The sequence below is a fragment of the Xenopus laevis genome, chromosome 7S (genome assembly GCF_017654675.1).
Source record: "Xenopus laevis strain J_2021 chromosome 7S, Xenopus_laevis_v10.1, whole genome shotgun sequence".
In the NCBI taxonomy this organism is placed as follows: Eukaryota; Metazoa; Chordata; class Amphibia; order Anura; family Pipidae; genus Xenopus; species Xenopus laevis.
Window position 1 is genome coordinate 50,278,086 of NC_054384.1, and position 21,035 is coordinate 50,299,120.

Sequence of the window (21,035 nt, forward strand, 5' to 3'; positions counted from 1 at the left end):
TCAGTCTTCAGCATGCATCTAAATGAACTGCTAATTAGCCATGCAGGCTGTGAATTCCATATGAGTTTGGTTTTAAAGCGGTGAGGTGGCAACCTTATGTTCTGTGGAAGTTACTATTAAAATTCATTGGCTCCTTCCTTGGTGACTTCCTTAGCTTTGCCAAAGTCTTCCATGGTAGCTGGCTTCCCTCTTTATGTGGTAGGCTAGCAGTTGTCTTATAAGGTTGCCGGCTCCCCACCAACTGTCCTCTGTACTTGTGCAGGCTCCTCCGCAGGGTTCGCTGCCCATGAGTCCAGTGGCCCCAGGAGCGGGGCTTCCGCCGAGTCCTGTGGCCCCGGGAGTGGGGCTTCCGCCGAGTCCAGTGGCCCCGGGAGTGGGGCTTCCACCGAGGCCAGTGGCCCTGGGAGCGGGGCTTCTGCCGAGTCCAGTGGCCCTGGGAGCACAGCACCCATGCGCGTAGAGTTGCCTGTACCACTGCCAGAACCCCGGGCACCTATAAAAGGGGCTTCTGCCCATTGCATTACCTGTAAGTTGGGCACACACAAGGGTGGATTTACCTGTACCACTGCCAGAACCCTGAGCACCCATGAAGGGGGCTCTGCCCGTTGTGCTACCTGGGGCACCTGCGAGGGTGGTTTTGCCTATACCGTTGCCAGTTCCCTGGACATATAAGAATGTTGGTTTTTGTGGTACCTGGAATTCGCCTTGTGAGGAAGGGGATAATTTCAGGCTTTGTTGAATTCGAGCCAGGGACCTTTGGGTTTCTGGCTCTGTGCCTTAACCATTGGGCCATGCATAGCGACTGCCCATAAATCAGTTCAGTCTTCAGCATGCATCTAAATGAACTGCTAACTGCCGGCTCCCCAGCAACTGTCCTCTGTACTTGTGCCGGCTTCTCCGCAGGGTTCGCTGCCCATGAGTCCAGTGGCCCAAGGAGTGGGGCTTCCGCCGAGTCCAGGGCCCCAGGAGCGGGGCTTCGAGTCCAGTATCAGTCCAAGGTCAATTTCGGGAAGTCAAAAACAGATCAAGAAGGGGTACAAGGGAACAGGAATGAAATCAGGATTACCAGGATAATGTCAGGAGCAGGAAAAGCTGGATATCAGGACTGAGGAACAAAACAAGAATTCTGGATAACAGGTTTCAGGAACAAGACAGGAATCACAAGGCTTGGAGTCAGTGGTTTTAGCTAATAATCCAGCAAAGGGGGGTTGGGGAGACAGGTTTAAGTAGTGCTCTAATTCATAATTGCCCTCAGATGGATTAAGGGTGTGCACTAGGACAGACTGACCTGGAGGCAGCAAAGCAGCAGTCCTCATAGAACCAGAACAGGCCAAACCCAACCCACCTCCTGTGGCTCAATCAGGAGGAGCATTGTCTGGAACACACCAGGTCCCCGGTTTGAAACCAAGGAGTTGCTGACAAAGGTCAGCCTTTTACTGCTTCATGTTCATCAATAAAGATGCATTTCAATTAATAGTATCAGCTGCTCTAACTGCAGTCAGACAAAATGCCCTGTGTGCCTCATCCCTAATGAGTAATTCTAGGATAGTTGGTTATTAAAAATCCTCTGTGTTTTTTGGATGAGATCTGACTGTACTTGATGTGTCAGGCAGTTTAAATATACATAAATAGGAAGTGGAATGGATGGTTTCAGGCTTTCTCTATCAGCTAAAATACATCTCCCCTCATGATTTTCTTTGCTTCTTTACATGATAGTTATGTTATACTAACCCCTGTTCTTACCAGAGATGCTCTTCCAGTACAACAAGATTTTCTACTTCATAAAGTTCGGATGGTATGTCTTATACAAGATGTTTGTTTGATGTTTTGGCTTCACAGTTTATGCACTATTGTTGTTTCGCTAACTAGTATATGCAATCTAGTTAACTTGTCTGTTTCACTGGCACTATACTTTGACTCATTGCCTTTCAGTTTTCAGCACTTATGGCACCTGTTTTTGATTAGTATGTATAACGTGTTCAGACCTGACGCAAGGTGTCTTCTCCATATCGCTATAGGTACTCTTTCACTAATCCAATGGCGGAACTGACTATCATTTCTCACAATGTTCGAGGATTAAATTCTCCCACTAAAAGATCTGTAGCTGCCAAATATTACCGTAACCTCAAAGCGGATATCATTGCTCTTCAGGAAACACACCTTGCAGATGGTTCTTCATTTCCATATTTACATAAGCAATACTCCCAAGTCTACTATACTACTTTTCCGTCTAAACGCAGGGGAGTTGCTTTTTATATAAAATCTGCTTTAGGGTTTCAAATGACTACAGTTGTGAAAGACCCTAATAGCCAATATATTATATTACAGGGTACATTATTGGGCAAATTTTATACGTTAGTTAATGTCTATGCTCCCTCTGAAGGGCAAAAAGTATTTTTTAGATCTTTATTTAATCAGATAAGTAAATTAGTTCCGGGTATTACTATATTGATGGGGGATTTTAATCTGGTAATGTCTGCTACTCAGGACAAAACTCCTTCATCCCGAATGTATATTCATAAACCCCCGACAACACTTACTAAATCCCTCAAATCTTTAGCTTTGGTTGATGCCTGGCGTTCTTTACACCCTACAGCAAACAACTACACCTTTTTTTCTTATCCGCATCAGGTTTATTCAAGTATAGACTATTTTTTTACCCCAATTCACATGCTCTGTCAGATTACAGAGGCGGTTATACACCCTATCACTTGGTCAGATCATGCAGCTATAGGGATAACCATGATGTATCGCCCAATTTTGGGCCCCAGAACTAGTTGGCGATTGAACGAAGCCTTGCTGTCTATCCCGAATGTTAGTGAAGAGGTAGCTAACGATTTAGAACAATATTTTCTGAATAACCTTGATCCAGCCTTGTCTATGGGTGTTATATGGGCCGCCCATAAAGCAACCATTAGGGGCTCTTTCATAAAACTTGGGTCCAGACTGAAAAAAATTGTCAACAAACTACTATAGACCTCACTGCTGAGTTGAACCGACTAGAAAGTTTAAATAAGCAACATTCGAACCCATACCTGATTAAAAAGTTGCAAGCCACCCAATCTGTTCTCACTAAACATCTAATGGAGGAGGCTGAAAAGACTATTCGATGGTCTAAGCAGAAACTCTTTGTTTATAGGGATAAACCAGACACAATGCTAGCCAGGAAATTAAACAATTACTCACAATTACCCAAGATTACCGCAATGTGAAATGGTCAGGGACAGTTATCCTCTATTCCTCGGGAGATTCTGCAAATATTTCATGACTTTTATAGTGAATTATACGGAAATGTACAGGGAAAAGGGACTCATAGGATAGACTCGGAGGCTTTTCTGGCTGGATTAAATCTCCCAAAATTAAGTCACCAAGATTTAGAGACCTTAAACGCGGCCATTACAACTGATGAGGTAGAATGGGCCATAAAACATATGAAAGCTAAATCAAGCCCAGGCCCTGATGGGTTTTCCCTGGCATACTATAAGAAATTCGCTACACTGCTTATACCTCATTTGGCAGCGGTGTTTAATGAAATATTGGAAGGCCACTCTATACCATCAGAAATGCTGGAAGCAACGATTTGTCTGTTACCTAAACCGAATAAGGATCACACTGACCCACAAAATTTTAGACCAATTTCCATCATTAATGTTGATATGAGATTATTGGCTAAAATTATGGCTAATAGATTAAACAAATATATGCCAATGCTAGTCCACCCGGATCAATCCGGCTTTATCCCGCATAGACAAACTTCGGACAATATAAGGAGACTCATTAGTACCATAGATCATGTTAATTCGAAAAACTTGCAAAGCATCATTTTATTGTTAGATCTTAAAAAAGCTTTCGACTCGGTAAAATGGTCACATATATATCACGTCTTTCGATTATTTGGTATTAAAGGTAACTTTATCAATATGATACGGGTGCTCTATTCAAATCCGACTGCTAAAATTAAATGTATGGGTCTCCTTTCTCCTAATTTCCCTATTTCACGAGGTACGCGCCAAGGCTGTCCTCTTTCGCCACTAATATTTGCATTGGCAGTAGAACCCTTGGCCCAGCTAATTAGGCACGATCAAAACATTAGTGGAGTCCGAATTAGAGATGAGGAATTTAAATTGAGCCTTTATGCGGATGATATTTGTTTAACTATTACCAGACCTCAGACTTCTCTTCCTAATTTGTTTGCTTTATTGGATAGATTTTCTTGTATATCTGGCCTAACGGTAAATATTTCCAAATCCCAGGCAATGCCATTGAATACTCCCAAACATGTGGTTAAACTTTTGGAGCTTAACTTTCCATTCGTCTGGAAACATTCTTACATGGAATACCTTGGAGTTAATATCACATCTGCTTATACAACACTATATAAACACAACTACCCCAAATTGATTAAGAAATTGACTAAGGATCTTGAAGAGTGGTCTCGATATGCCATATCGTGGTTTGGTAGAATTCACGCTGTCAAAATGACTCTACTACCTAGAATATTATATAGATTTCGTACGTTACCAGTAACAATTAAAACCAAAGATATTGCTCACCTTCAAGGTAACATCAATAAATTTATTTGGGCACATAAACCACCACGTATAAATAAGCGTACCATGTATAGACTTCCTACGAGTGGGGGGTTAGGTTTGCCTAATTTATTGATGTATTACAAAGCTGCAAGAATTTCCCAGACCACGCAGTGGCACCTGCCACAAAGTGAGAACCGATGGGTCCAATTAGAAACACTGTTGATGTATCCTATCGATTTATCATTTTATTTATGGATGGATAAAATACACATTAAGTCTCACCCAGTAACTAGCTCAATATTGAAGCATACTATCAAAACGTGGCATGATGTTTTGCAGAAATTTCAATTAGCAGTGAGTCATAGCATTCTTATTCCATTACATAATAATCCACTTTTTCCCCCGAGTTATGCTACCACCGCGTTTAATTGGTGGAGGGAGCATGGCATTAATAGAGTTAAGGATATGTTGCTAACAATGGGGGTTAAATCGTTAGAATACCTACGATTTACTAATACTCTTCCCGACAAGGAAACGTATAGATATTCTCAATTAGCCCACTTTATAAAGTCAATTGATACCTCTTTTAAGAGCAGACCACCTACATTACTCGAAACCTGTTCTCAACAAGCGGGGAAAGTAAAAGGTACAATCTCACTGGTATACCGACATTTAGTGTCAATTAATATTGAGGTCCCTTTGAAATACATGGCAGATTGGGAAACGGATTTGGGACACTCATTTTCTCAGCAAGAATGGAATGGGATTTGGAATACTATATCCAAAATCTCCCCTAATACTGCTTTGAAAGAGTCAGCTTATAAAGTGATGATTACCCCAGCTCGGAAACATAAATATGATCCCACTTCTTCCAACTCTTGTTTTCGGGGCTGTACAGAAGTGGGTGACTTTTATCATATTTGGTGGACTTGCCCCATAGCAGTAGCATATTGGAGGGATGTTTTTCAGACGATTGGAAATGTATTTAATAAATCTATTTCTCCTGAGGTCACTTTGGCGCTTTTAGCCCGACCAACTAAAGAACTTACTAAACAACAAAATGCTTTAATGGGTCAAATTTTAGCAGTAGCCAGAATCAACTTGGCAAAGAATTGGCTCCAAAAAACTATAGACACTCAAGGTATGGTAGAAAAAATTAGCCAGACACAGAATCTGTTATATTTGACGGCTTTATTGGCAGACACAGTGGAGAAACATACACAAATATGGGATCCATGGAACATGTTCCTGCATTCGTGAAAAATCTGTACAAGTAATGTATTTGGTGCCAAATGTGATGAATGAATACTGGTAAGAACAACTTAGGGTTATTGAAATCCTATACTAACCTTCCCGATCCTTCAAGAATATTATACTAAATGTAATGTATACGTTATCATTTGTCATTGCATTTGAAAATGTTAAAATAAAAGAGATTTAAAAAAAAAAAAAAAAAAAATACATCTCCCCATATGACATTGTCAGTCTTTAAAGGGGAACTATGGCTTCCAAACCAAAATTTGATAGAGGCCTACATAACACAGAAACGCCTAATTTACCCATCACAGATAACTGTTTCTTCAAAAAGTATGAATACAGTCATATGAAAAAGTTTTGAACCCCTCTCAGCCTGCGTACTAATTTACACCACTTTCAACAAAAAAGATAACAATGGTATGTCTTTCATTTCCCAGGAATATCTAAGTACTTTGGTGTTTTTCTTAACAAAGATTTTTAGTGAAGCAGTATTCAGTTGTATGAAATTAAGTCAAATGTGAAAAACTGTCTGTGCAAAAATTTGGGTAGCCTTGTAATTTTGCTAATTTGAATGCATGTAACGGCTCAATACTGATGGTTGGATTAACTCGTTAAGCCTTGAACTTCATAGGCAGGTGTGTCCAATCATAAGAAAAGGTATTTAAGGTGGCCAATTGCAAGTTGTGCTTCTGTTTAACACTCCTGAAGAGTGACAGCTAGTGATGGGCGAATTTATTCTCCAGGCGTGAATTCGTGGGCGAATTTGCGTGATTCGCCGCCAGCGAATAAATTCGCGAAACGCCCGTGAAAAATCGTTGCAAAAATTCGGCGTCAAAAACGTTTTTTTTTTCGAAAAAACGGACGCCGGCGTCAAAAACGTGCGCCGGCGTCAAAAACGTGCGCCAGCGTCAACAACGAGACGCCGTTTCGCTAATTTTTCATCGTTTAGCAAATTTCGAGCGAAATTCGCGAATTTTTCAGCGAAACGGTGCAAATTCGCCCATCACTAGTGACAGCATTTGATCTCGAAGCAACGCTCAAAAGATCTGAAAACAAAGATTGTTCAGTATCATGGTTTAGGGGAAGCCTATAAAAAGCTATCTCAGAGGTTTAAACTGTCTGTTTCAACTGTAAGGAATGTAATCAGGAAATGGAAGTCCACAGGCACAGTTGCTGTAAAACCCAGTTCTGCACTCACGCAAACACACTCACTTGTATGCAAAAGCTCATTTAGACAAGCCACAGTCATTTTGGAACAAAGTGCTTTGGACTGTTTAACAGTTCTCTTTCTGCATCATTTGAAATCCCGGCAGGGGAGGAGGGACTCAACACCAATGTTACAAATTGTAACAACTTCTCCACAGCTTACAGACAACATAGTAGATAGTAAGAAGAGGTCCATGTATAGTAACGAAATATAATAAAGATAGTTGGAAGATTTTCAATATTGTTCAAAAACATTGGCACATCCTCATGCTAGGAAGGATCTTAAATAAAAAGACGAATATAATCTTTAAGAGAGCTCCAAACATTTAAGATCTAATCTCCCCCGGTTGTTTAAGGAAAGAGAAGAATAATAGTTCTAATGGAAATGGAAACCCATAATCTAATCCTACAAATTTCCTCCAGCATAATGTAAAAGGGATGTTCCCACGTGGACATTGTTCAAAATGTTGCTGGGTTAAAAAGGGGGCCTTTTTTCAGTTACACACTAACTCCGGTAAATTTAGGACAAACAACCTGTATAACTGTCAATCTAAATTTGTGGTTTACCTGTTCCAATGCTCTTGCAAGCTAGTATATATATGAAAAACTATCCGTCCGCTAGCTAAAAGAATTGGGGAACATTGGAGTAATATTGGGAGAAAGAAGGTAGGAGAGGAAGGAGAATCTGCCCAATGGTGTCCCCACTCTGAAAAGAGGAGGTGACGGATAAACTTTTGAAATGTAAGGAACAAAAGTGGATATTTGATATGAATATTTTCCATCCTAATAGATTAAACAGTAGATTTGAGATGGCACCTTTCTTGGGAGATATACTTTACATCCCAATGGATTTAAAACAGTAGATTTGAGCTAGCACCTTTCTTGTGAGATAATATAGCGGCTATAAGCTGACTCATTTGATGTAATATGCCTTTAATGTTGAATATGTCTGTGTTCGCTTTAAGATTAGGGTATTTAAAGTGAGAAACGACATCACTTGCAGTCGTTAACTGCTTGAGAAAGCCCTAGTGTGGCGAAAAGCGTTGCAGTACCCAGGTGGGATCACTCCTTGGTCTGGACTTTTAAGTCAAACAACGCAAAAACTTTGTAAACTGCCGGCCTTCCGTGATCCGCTAGTTCGTGAAAGCGAAGCAGCGGGAGATTGTGAAAATAAATCATAGTTTGCGTTCCGCTGTGGTTCGCACGCACTCTTGGATCCTCGTGAAAAGGACACCTGCAGAGAAGCAAATTCGTGAAACAGGCTTGAGGCAGCTAAGAGTTCAAACCCGGCTGTGCCCTTGAGAAATTCCGGAACTGTGAATCTGGTGAGACCATTCCAACTTCTTTTTGGGGGGCTTTTACAGCTGGCAATGAGGAGGGAGTGGGGGACGCCCCAATACATCCCTTTGAAAATCTGCTATCTATACTTAGACTCCTCGATCTGCCTGTTTAATATATTCAGTAAAGCACTCTGCATACTCCACTGCTTCACCATATTGTGAAAATCTTTGCCATAATTCCTATTGAAATAACTCTTTTTTGCCTTGCTGAACTACAACTCACAACCTTTTTCTTGTTCTTTAAATTACAAGCATACACCACAACCAAGGAACAGTTATTTGAATTTTCTCTACAGGAAAAGTGATTACCCACCTGGATTGAATATATTATTGGTTTTATATATATTCTTAAATTATTCATTGTGCTTCCTGGCCTACCAATGTTTTAGAGAATATATAATAAATTGTATTTTTAATATATTGGTTTCGCAAACCAACTTCTACCTGATTTTTGTACATAGTAAGTTAGGTTGAAAAAAAGACACACGTCCATCAAGTTCAACCTTATAACTGTTTTTAACCTGCCTAACTGGCAGTTGATCCAGAGGAAGGCATTGCTTGCTACAGCCAAGTTTATCATTTACAAGGACTCCAAGGTTCTTTTCCATAATGGATTTGCCTAGTGCAATCCCAGTGGCTTGGATATTTTTACTTGTTATATGTATGTCGGCTGCGCACACTGCTATTTTTAAATTATTGAAGTTTACTAAGCCTTATACAGCGGTGCGTAAGATAAATATAATCAGATACAAAATGAGAGTTTAAAGATCTTATTTTCCGCACACAGTAAATTACTAATAATTAATTAAATAGTTAATTAATTAATCCTCGGAAAGCCATGAAATGAATTAATTAATTGAGGTGTTGTTTTTTTAATTTCATCATACAAAAAAGTGATAAATACTATACAAAATTCATTCTTAAATATACAATTAATTCACCAAAATTCATATGTATATAATCCATTTCATATTGGCACCATTTTTTTAAAAAAAACATTAATTTAAGCAGCTTATTCATTAATTAAAATGATAATGAGGCTTTAAGGAGAAAAATTTTAACGTATCATCTTATTCGGCATTCCTTGTTATTCAATTGATTTATGTCCAAATTACTGAACAATATTTAGTCAGAATCACCGTACAGCGCTTGTTTGTTGTTGTAACGATGTAAACAGCTCGTATCCACTTTGTTGCTAATAGTAGAAAACAATGTAGCAAAGCGTGGAGAGGTATTCAAGCCACTTCCAATTGTAAGTACAACGAGCTGTGCCTTTTTGTCACCAAAACGCTGAGGTTCCGGACAATTAATAGCGTAACCGGCTCATGTAAAATACAGATGATATCAAGTTGCCTGTCATTCAGCTGCACGCCAAATATAATAAAAAGAAGACAAATAATTAAAAAGTGTACTAAATAAATACTGAAGACCAAAAGTTGTTTAGAATTGAGCATTCTATAATATACTAAAAGTTAACTTAAAGGTGAACCACCTTTTTAAGTACTTTTTGTTTCAGACAAGAGTTCATAATATATTGAAGAGATGCAAATGTCCATGTTAGGGAGACTGAAATAATTGTCACTAAAATCTAAATCAAAAATCTATCAAAAATGAATCCACTAATGAATTCCCCAGTAACCCTAATAAAAATTATTTATATATCCTGCATTTTCTAAAGGATGTCTGATGTCAAACTAATAACTTTTACAGATCTCAGACTGATGAATCCTTTTCATAAAAAGAATAAAAATGCAGTTACAGCCAAGAACAGCATTGAAAGTTTCACTGTTTACAGGCTTCATAAAAAATGCTCAAAAAGAAAAAAGGCTGCAAGTGCTTTCTCGAACATAATGAAATGAAGGATGTCAGGACTTACCCTGGTGGTCTAGTGGGCAGCGGGGTCCACCGCCGCTCCTTTGGCGTGGACGCCTGCTGCGCAGCTCCTCCTCTCTTCCTGGTGCCGGTTTCCCCTAAGGTGCGCACGCCACGCACGATTGTTTCTTAAAGGCGCAGTGACGCTGGCGTGTGACGTCAGCGCGCAATGGTGCCAAATTCAAATGTATTTAAGGGGAATTTAGGTTTCAGCAGGTTGCCCGTTGTTAGGTTCAAATTAGCTTGTTCCTGGGTGCTTATTCCTTGAGATTCCTGATTTATCTACTGTGTTTGACTCTTGCCTGCCTGATTTACTACGCTGATCTCTCTAATCCTGACCTTTGCCTGTCTGTTAACTCCGAACTCTCCAATCTTGATCCTGCCAGTCTGTGACTATTCTGACATCTCCAATCCTGACCTCCGCCTGTCCATTGACCATTCTACGCTATCCTGATTTTGGCCTGTCTGATTATTCTACCTGCTTGTGCTGGCCCGGCCTGCCGGTTCCTGGTGGCTTCCTATCTTCCAGTATCCTTGTAAACAGTCGTGCCCCTTGCCTGCCAGAACTTACGCCTTGCACCTCTCGTTAAGTCCAGGTGGCATCTGAGTAAGCTGAGGGCTCCTCCCGAGGCCAAAGGCCGTCACTTAACTGGTGAAGTCGAGCCGAGACCAGGGTGCTTGGCTTCTGTTCTGGTGTAGGGTGCCGACCGTGACAGTGGGTATGGGTGCTTACTTGCAGCAAAACAGATTACCTCATTTCCCCTAGGTCTCTCCTGGTAATAGTTGCCCGGTGCTGGCTGGAGGGGTCGGCGCCTCTCCCAGAAATATCTGCAAAGAAGATTAGCCAAACAACACAGGCTAGTGTAGCGGGGATCTCCCCTGCGCGTTTATTTCGTCAAGTGATGTAACGTTTCGGGGGCGTGCCCCTGATGAAGTGCTCTTGCCCTCACTACTTTAGCAGAGCTGAATTTCTGTGTTAAAAAACTCTTAAAGTTACCAGAGGTGGCTTTCTGCCTCCCCTGATAACTGCTCGCTTCATGTTGCCTGAGCAGCCCTGGTTTTGGGGGTCTAAGCCATTTCAGTGGATTCGGACTTGGTTTTTTTTGCAAGGGTCTGACCAAGGGGATGATGGTGTGCTGTGTCATCAGCGGTTTTAAGCATTTCCAAAATTGTAAATTTGACAACAAAACTTATTTTTAATATACTGTATTTATGACATACAGCCCCCCCCCCAAAGTTTGTAACCAGCCTGTACATAGAGGTACTATATTTATATGATTTTCTCTTGTACTAGTCACATAACTAAAAAGTGGTATAGGCTGAAAAGCTTATATTAATTAAAGCATTTTACCTAAATATGGTGGGGTTTTTTTGCACCATTTTAAAGATAATATATTAATTTTGTAATATATTTTGTAATTTTGTAATTTCCATTTCTGCCTTTCATTTAGCCTGCTAGTAGCAGCTTGCCAAATTCCTTGTCACTGACTTGAAGATGTGATCGAAATATGCTGCAGCTCACATTGTTTGCTTTGTGGTGGTATCTGACATCATAATGTAGCTCTGTTTGCCTGTAGTTATTTGTCAGGTCTCTGCATCTGGTAATCCAGTAATATAATAATTCAGTAAAGCTTTTTAATCACATGCACATGTGTCAGGGAGAGAAAAGGAAACTTGGCTGCATGGTTTTGCACTGGATGGTTTTTAAAGAGGCAGTGAATACCCTTGTTCAATTGAGTTCAATGAATAGGACGTTTGCTGAATCTACTTCACCAGAGCCAAACATGGAGTAGATTAAATTTCACTTTTTGTTTAGCTCTAAACACAACAGAAACCATAGAGTGTTCACCACAGCAAAGGTTATACTGTATTCCAAAACTTGCAATTCTCATTGTTTAGTAAATTGCATATTGAATAAATATAAACGAGTGCTTACCAATAGTGATGGGCAAATAAATTAGACTGGCACAAATTTACGGCGATTTCTGAGTTTCATCGCCGGCGAATAAATTCGCGAATCTCCAGTGAAAATTCTCCGGCATCAATTTCTGATTTCCAGGATTTTTCGTGAAAATGTTCGAATGTCACGATTTCTTTGTGAAAACGTACGAATGTCCCGATTTCTTTGTGAAAACGTTTAGAATTTCAAGTTTTTTTTGTGAAAATGTTCTAATTTCATGATTTTTTTGTGAACTTTACGATTTTGTGATTTTTCTGAAAATTTTTTGTCGTTGCACTTATTTCGCAAATTTTGTGGGAAATTCGCAAATTTTTCGGCGAACCGAAATGCGAGAAATTTGCCCATCACTACTTACCAATTACTGAGGTCATTTTAAGTGCTATTGGTTTGATTTCACTTATATATCAACAATATAAGTGACTTTTTAATTGTGGATTGTTATGATTGTTCTCCTTTAAATTCTCTGAATTTACATGGATTTACAGTGATCCACACTTTCAGATATTTAAATACCTCAACCCCTTGTAGTGCTGTAGGGGGTGTGTGTAGATAGGGCATAGGGTTGTTTAGTACCATATAGGTGGATTTCTGCCAGTTGATTTGCAGACCTGAGACCTCCTCAAATTGGTTAGCCAACCTAAAGAGTGTCATAGGGGACTGTCCCGGGTTAGCCAGGTACACCATCTGCGTATAGGGATATATGCTACTCCACCTCCCCAAATCACAGGCCCCTGAAATGTGGTCTTATGGGGATTAATATCCCTAAGGGCTCTATAGCCAGTGCAAATAGGGTAGAATGGGCAGAGTCTGATTACAGGGCTGGTGTAAAGCAACTGAGCTTGTGAATTTATGCCCAAAGCCCATAGCTGCCATCACTTTCCACAGATACCCCATTCAAGGGACACCACTGCCACAGGGTAGCCCCCTAACTGGGCCAGATTAAGATTAGTGTATTACCTGCATATATTGATATCAGTTGCCTGGCATGAAACCTGATTGAAACACATTTTCTTCGGCACACCACTTACTTTCTTTCCATAGGGTGCATTCAACTCCTCAGGCTACTTCCAAGCCAATTTCTCATACCAGAATTCCAATAGGGAAGAAGCACAGCAGTGACTTTGCCTTTTAGAACATTTATTCCAGCACAAGCTGGCACAAGCTTTCGGGGTCAACACCTTCCTCAGGTGCAATAAAAATCAAGTGAACACAATTGCATTAAATACCTTTAACACCATGTGAACTATCATGTGATACAATTTAACTCTTTAGTGCTTTATTCCATTCATCTTTATATAGTGATTTACATGAATCCCACAATTCATGAAGAAAGAAAGAAAGAATCCCTTTAGGAAAATTCATTGCCTGCAATATAACAATAAATACTATAAATAAGTCATTTACGATATACATTATTTGTAACAATATTTTAAAACGTACAAAACAGTTTAGAGACTATCCTTCAACCAGTAACGCTACAATTGTAGCCTAATAGAAGAATTGTTACATTCTATAAAAAAACATCTCAAGTTAAAACTTTCGTTTAATCCCATAGGTGTTAGGGAATCCAATCTTTTTATCCATACTGCTTCTCGCTGTAACAGCCGTTTCCTTATATTACCGCCCCCTCTCAGTAGTCACTTGTTCCAACACATTCCATCTTAGTTGGGCCACCGTGTGTTTATTATGAAAAAAATGTTTTGCCACCGACATTTCAGATAAGTTTTCTTTTTTATTTTCCTGTTTCTCTATATCTGGTGTATAATTCCGAATACTACTTTTATGTTCATTTAATCTAGTTTTTATAGATCTACTTGTTGGTCCCACATAGGTTAGTCCGCATGGGCATTTTATCATGTAAATGACTCCTGTACTGTTACAGGTAAAATGCCCATTCAATTTTATTGGAAATCCTTCTGTAGTATCCTCCAATGTTTCAAAATTATCTGCCTAACATATGGTGTCTGGCGACCAAAAGTTGAAACAAATGGAATCTGAGTAATTTTTTGTTTCCCCTTTCTTTCTTTTCTTATTAATAACTTCTTTCGTTCCATTACTTTAAGGTCTTGTTTTACCTCATTAAGTTGGTCCTAGTAATGCAATATATACTTATTCCACATAGTGTTATTAAGGATATATTTACTTTCAAATTCATGCATAAAAGTATTTGCATATATGGGCGCCACATTAGCCCCCATAGCACAGCCTCACATACATCCAATGAGCACAAAAGTACATTCCTATCTGGCAGTTTTACTTCCATTATTTTATCCAGGAAGTCTGTAGTGTCTTGTATACAGGTATGCAATAAAGAGAAAATTGGTTGACATATCATATCTAAGTATATAGCCAATGGTTGTAAGAGATCCACATCCTGAAACAATCGGCCTACCCGAGGATTTTTTAGGGACTTATGGATCTATGGTAGAAAGTTTATATATGGGATCTGAGGCCATTCAACACTAAGTACTGAAAACAATTCTTGTGAGATGAGACCATCCCTCACAGCACCTTCCAGAAAGTAATCAATTTGTTTCTTAAATAATTCAGTTGGATTAAATGTAAGCTTTTTATACCGATTTAAATCTCCCAACTGTCGGCGTGCTTCATTAATATAAACTTCACGATCCAAAATGACTATGGCTCCGCCTTTATCTGCTGACTGGATAATAATCTCATCATATGATTTTAAATCGTATAAAGCTTTAATTTCCATTTTTGACATATTATTTTTTATATTTTTTTTACCATGATTGCTTGCTAGTGCTGTGAGGTCATGTCTTACCATACATTCAAACATATCTATACATTTTGGTGTATTCCCCGGAATAAATGTAGATTGTAGACCCAATTTTTTCTTAATTAAATCAATTTGTTCATCACTTTTTATGTTAATACGACCAGAACCTACAGTTTGTTTAGAATTGTCAAAGTGGGCACGGAGTTTTAAAGCTCTTGTAAATTTAAATAAATCAACCTCCAAATCAAATAATGTCTCTGAGTTCGTAGGAATAAATGACAGTCCTTTACACAAGACCTGTATTTCACTCTCTGTTAATGTCTTTTGTGAAATATTAACAACAGATTTTACCTCTTGGTCTGTTTCCGTTGGGAGCTCCCGACAGTTGGGAGATGTAAATCGGTATAAAAAGCTTACATTTAATCCAACTGAATTATTTAAGAAACAAATTGATTACTTTCTGGAAGGTGCTGTGAGGGATGGTCTCATCTCACAAGAATTGTTTTCAGTACTTAGTGTTGAATGGCCTCAGATCCCATATATATACTTTCTACCAAAGATCCATAAGTCCCTAAAAAATCCTCCGGGTAGACCGATTGTTTCAGGATGTGGATCAATCTTACAACCATTGGCTATATACTTAGATGTGATATTTCAACCGATTTTCTCTTTATTGCATACAGTACCTGTTTACAAGACACTACAGACTTCCTGGATAAAAAAATGGAAGTAAAACTGCCAGATAGGAATGTACTTTTGTGCTCATTGGATGTATGTGAGGCTGTGCTATGGGGGCTAATATGGCGCCCATATATGCAAATACTTTTATGCATGAATTTGAAAGTAAATATATCCTTAATAACACTATGTGGAATAAGTATGTATTGCATTACTTGCGCTACATGGACAATATTTTCCTGGTTTGGGATGGTACTGTGGATCAATTTGAAATGATGGTGCAGAATTTAAATGGGGTACACAATACCATCAAATTTACTTCTGTATGGTCTAAACAGGAATTGGCCTTTTTGGATGTTAAAGTATCCATTGAAAATAATACTCTGTCAACTGCAGTCCATTATAAACCTACATATTGTAATACAATATTGTTACCATCAAGTTGTCATCCACCAGGTGTATTTAAAGGACTTCCACGTAGCCAGTTAAGTCGCGTTAGACGTATTATCTCCAAGAAAAATGTATTTGAACAGGAAGCGGAGGCTATGATAAAAATTTTTTCAAAAAGAGGATATGATAGGGACCAACTTAATTAGGTAAAACAAGACCTTAAAGTAATGGAACAAAAGAAGTTATTAATAAGAAAAGAAAGATTCCATTTGTTTCAACTTTTGGTCGCCAGACACCATATGTTAGGCGGATAATTTTGAAATATTGGAGGATACTACAGAAGGATAGAGAAGTAGGGACACTGTTTAAAGACCCTCCATTATTTTCTTATAGAAGAGGAAAATCTATAGGATAGACGGTGAGGGACTGCTGGCACCTTTAAAAAATGGTACATTCAGATGTGGTGAATGTGCATGGTCTAACGGTATTATGAAAGGTGACATAACAGCACATCACTCTAAGGGCTTTCCAATAAAGTTGAATGGGCATTTTACCTGTAACAGTACAGGAGTCATTTACATGATAAAATGCCCATGCGGACTAACCTATGTGGGACAGACAAGTAGATCTATAAAAACTAGATTAAATGAACATAAAAGTAGTATTCGAAATTATACACCAGATAAAGAGAAACAGGAAATTTAAAAAAAAAAAATATCTGAAATGTCGGTGGAAAAACATTTTTTTCATAATAAACACATGGTGGCCCAACTAAGATGGAATGTGTTGGAACAAGTAACTACTGAGAGGGGTGGTAATATAAGGAAATGGCTGTTACAGCGAGAAGCAGTATGGATAAAAAGATTGGATTCCCTAACACCTATGGGATTAAAAGAAAGTTTTAACTTGAGATGTTTTTATAGTATGTAACCATTCTTCTATTAGGCTACAATTGTAGCGTTACTGGTTGAAGGATAGTCTCTAAACTGTTTTGTAAGTTTTAAAATATTGTTACAAATAATGTATATCTTAAATGAGTTATTTATAGTATTTATTGTTATATTGCAGGCAATGAATTTTCCTAAAGGTAGTCTTCCTTTCTTCATGAATTGTGGGATTCATGTAATTCACTATATAAAGATGAATGGAATCAAGCACTAAAGAGTTAAATTGTATCACATGATAGTTCACATGGTGTTAAAGGTATTTAATGCAATTGTGTTCACTTGATTTTTATTGCACCATTGAGGAAGGGGTTGACCCCGAAAGCTTGTGCCAACTCTGCTGGAATAAATGTTCTAAAAGGCAAAGTCAAGTGGCAGGTGTGCTTCTTCCTTATGGGAATTCTGGTATGAAACCTGACTGGTCAGGGTGCACTACTGACAGTATTACCTTGGTAAGCCAGTTGGCTAGTACTTTTGCCGGTATTTTAACGTCATTTTAAAGAAGTGAGATAGGTCTATAGGCAGCACAATTTGTTGGGTCACCACCTTTCTGAGGTATTAGGACTATTAAGACTTTCCTAAGGAATGATGCATGATTTCCAGTCCCCAGGACCTCCTCATAAAGATAAAGCAGTCTAGGGGCCAGAGTATCTAGGCTGAGTTTGTACCAATTTATTGGGATTTAATCAAGTCCTGACATCTTCACAGTAGGAAATGAGGATATTGCATGCTTGATTTCAGTTACTGACAGCGGCTCTTCCAAGACATATCTTTCTTGTATTGTTAACCTCTCAGGGGAACACTGTCTAGGTATTCCCTTGGGTCTGGAGTGTGCACATCATGTGTGGACTTATAAAGCATCTGGTAGTATCGAACCAACCATTGTTAAGGGACCAGAATTTAGCTGAGTCATTGATCATTTGGTCACGCACCTCTGGGAACTGGAGCCACTTAGGGTGGGGTCTTAACTATGGGGAGCATGTGTCACTTTGGGAGACAATGCTAAGCATCATAGGAGCATGATCCGAGATTGCTCTGGTGAAGTACTTCGTTACAGCTACCTCTGCTAAGAAGACTCTAGAAATGAATGATCTATACTGGAGGTGGTTTTATAGGAGCCAGAATAACATAGTATGTTTTAGGGTTGGGAATTTGTCTCCAGAGGTGTCTGAAGTTGTACACCAGTTGGCTAGAGTCAAGAGTGAGTTTATTGTCATTTCATCTATATATTTTTGTACAGTACACCGTGAAACAAAACAACGTTCCTCTAGGACCATGGTTCTACACACAACATAGATGTACCGGACAACAGACAAAAAGTGCAAGTGCAAAAATATGCAACTCCTGCAAGACAGGACAGCATAGTGCAGGGACAGGACAAGACAGTGCACACTCAGCAGATGTAATATGTTAAGTAAATAATGCTAAACGTCAGACATAATGGGTGTATCATTGTGATATGATAGTAGTATGAACATGATAAAGAACATAATAAAGTGCAAATGTGCTCATAGAGAACAATTGTATCCAATGGCTATTTATTTATACAATGATGTACAGTGGCTGTGTAACGTTGTGGTATATATAGTAAGGTCAGATGGAGTGTGTGTCTGGTAGTGAGGGCCCTAATGTTTTGGTGTGAACAGTGAGTGTGAGGGATGTGTTGGATCAACCACAATGCTGATGGCTTTAAGGATGCAGGGAGTGGTGTAAATGTCCGTGATAGAAGGAAGAGCGACACCTATGATCTTCTCTGCTGTCTTCACTAGCGTCTGTAGGGTCTTGCGCTCCTTGCAGTTCCCAGCCCAGACAGTGATACAACTACTCAGGATGCTCTCGATAGTCCATCTGTAGAAGGTTTTGAGTATTTCCTCAGCTTGCGCAGGAAGTAGAGGCGCTGTTGGGCTTTCTTGGATAAGTAGCTGGTGTTGTGGGACCAGGTGAGGTTCTCCGCCAGGTGGACACCAAGGAATTTGGTGCTTTTGACAATCTCCACATTACAGTCATTGATGTACAGTGGCAGGTCACTCCTAGTCTTCCTAAAGTCAATAACCATCTCCTTTGTTTTGTCTACATTGTTAACCGCTGCACCTCCTCTCTTTATGGTGACTCGTCATTATTGCTGATGAGACCCACCACGGTCGTGTCATCAGCGAACTTTATAATGTGATTTGTGCAGTGCGTGGCTGCACCGTCATGCGTCAGCAAAGTGAACACTAAAGGACTAAGCACACAGCCTTGAGGGGCTCCGGTGCTCAGTGTGGTGGTTCTGGAGATGATGTTTCCAATCCTGACTGACTGAGGTCTGTCGGTCATGAAGTCTAGAACCCAACTGCAGAGGGAGGTGTTCAGCCCAAGCAGGCTCAGCTTTTCTATCAGATGCTGAGGAATGATAGTGTTGAATGCTGAACTGAAGTCTATGAACAGCATTCGAACATAAGTGTCTTTTTTTTGTCCAGATGAGAGCGGGCCAGATGGAGGGTGGTGGCTTTTGCATCATCTGTTGAGCGATTTTGATGGTATGTGAATTGTAGGGGGTCCAGCTTCCCATAAAATTTGCGAATTTGCCTTGAAATTCCCGAAACGTTGAATAGTGGAATGGCGCCGGTGTCACGTTTTTGACACTGGCATCTGTTTTTGGATGCCAGCGTAAATGGCGAAAATGTGCCAGCGTCCAAATAAAAACAGACGCCGGCATCTATTTTTTTTTTACGCCGGCAAATTTTCGTGGCAGTTTCGCAAATTTATTTGCCCGCGGTGAATTGCGGGAATTCGGCACGAATTCGCGCCTGGCGAATAAATTCGCCCATCACTATTTGCCCACCTTTTGACTATGACAGACACTATTCTTGAAAAGCTTTCTGCTAAAGGTTGGGATTATCTTACATTCATCTACAAAAACATTTGTAATTTTAGGCCTGGCTCACAGACAGTGTTTCAATTTTTCCTATGTGTGTTTAATGGGATTAATGTCAGGGCTTTGTGCAGGCAAGTCAAGCTCTTCTTTGTTTATCTCAGCAAAGCAAGTCCGAATAAACCTCGCTTTTTGCACAGAAACATTATCCTGCTGAAAAAGGAGGGGGCCTTCCAAAGACTTGGGGGCACATTTACTAAGCTCGAGTGAATTTCGAAGGTTTTTTTTGGGTACTTCGACTATCAAATAGGCTACTTCGACCTATGACTTCGATTCGTCGAAGGAAAATCTTTCGATCGATGGATTAAAAAAAAAATTCCTTAGGATTTGCAGTAAATCCTTCGACTTCGATATTCGAAGTCGAAGGATTTTACCTTGAGGGTCGAACTTGAGGGTTAATTAACCCTCGATATTCGACCCTTAGTAAATGTGCCCCTTGGGGGCACATTTACTAAGCTCAAGTGAAGGATTCAAAGTAAAAAAACTTTGAATTTCAATGTTTTTTTTTGGGTATTTCGACCATCGAATAGGCTACTTCGACCTTCAACTACGACTTTGATTCGAACGATTAGAACTAAAAATCGCTCGACTATTCGACCATTCGATAGTCGAAGTACTGTATCTTTAAAAAAAACTTCCACTACATACTTCGCCACTAAACCTACCGAGCTACAATGTTAGCCTATGGGGACCTTCCCCATAAGTTTTTCTGATCGAAGGATCGATCGATCGTAGGATTTGCAGTGAATCCTTCGACTTCGATATTCGAAGTTGAAGGATTTTACCTCGAGGGTCGAATTCGAGGGTTTATTAACCCTCGATATTCGACCCTTAGTAAATGTGCCCCTAAGAGTGTTGTTGTAACATTCATTTTTGTTATCATTGGAAAAAGAAGTCATAGAGCTATGCCCTCAAAGGTGGTTGTAATTTCAGGGTCTGTGTGTAGATGAACAGCACCTCTCACCCTTTCCACGATGCTTCCTGCCCTGGTGGTGCAGATCTCTCTAGACGGTCGGCACTCGTCAGTACAATGTAGAAGATTTAAGAGAATAGCACAACACCATGTATGTTGCAGGTGGGGAGCTTACCCCTTTTATTTAAAGTGACCACCTGTGCATCAACGTTTCTGGGGGATTAACCTGATGAAACAAAAATACTCCCTGTGGGGAACTTTGTATCAAACTGAATATGATCATGTCCCT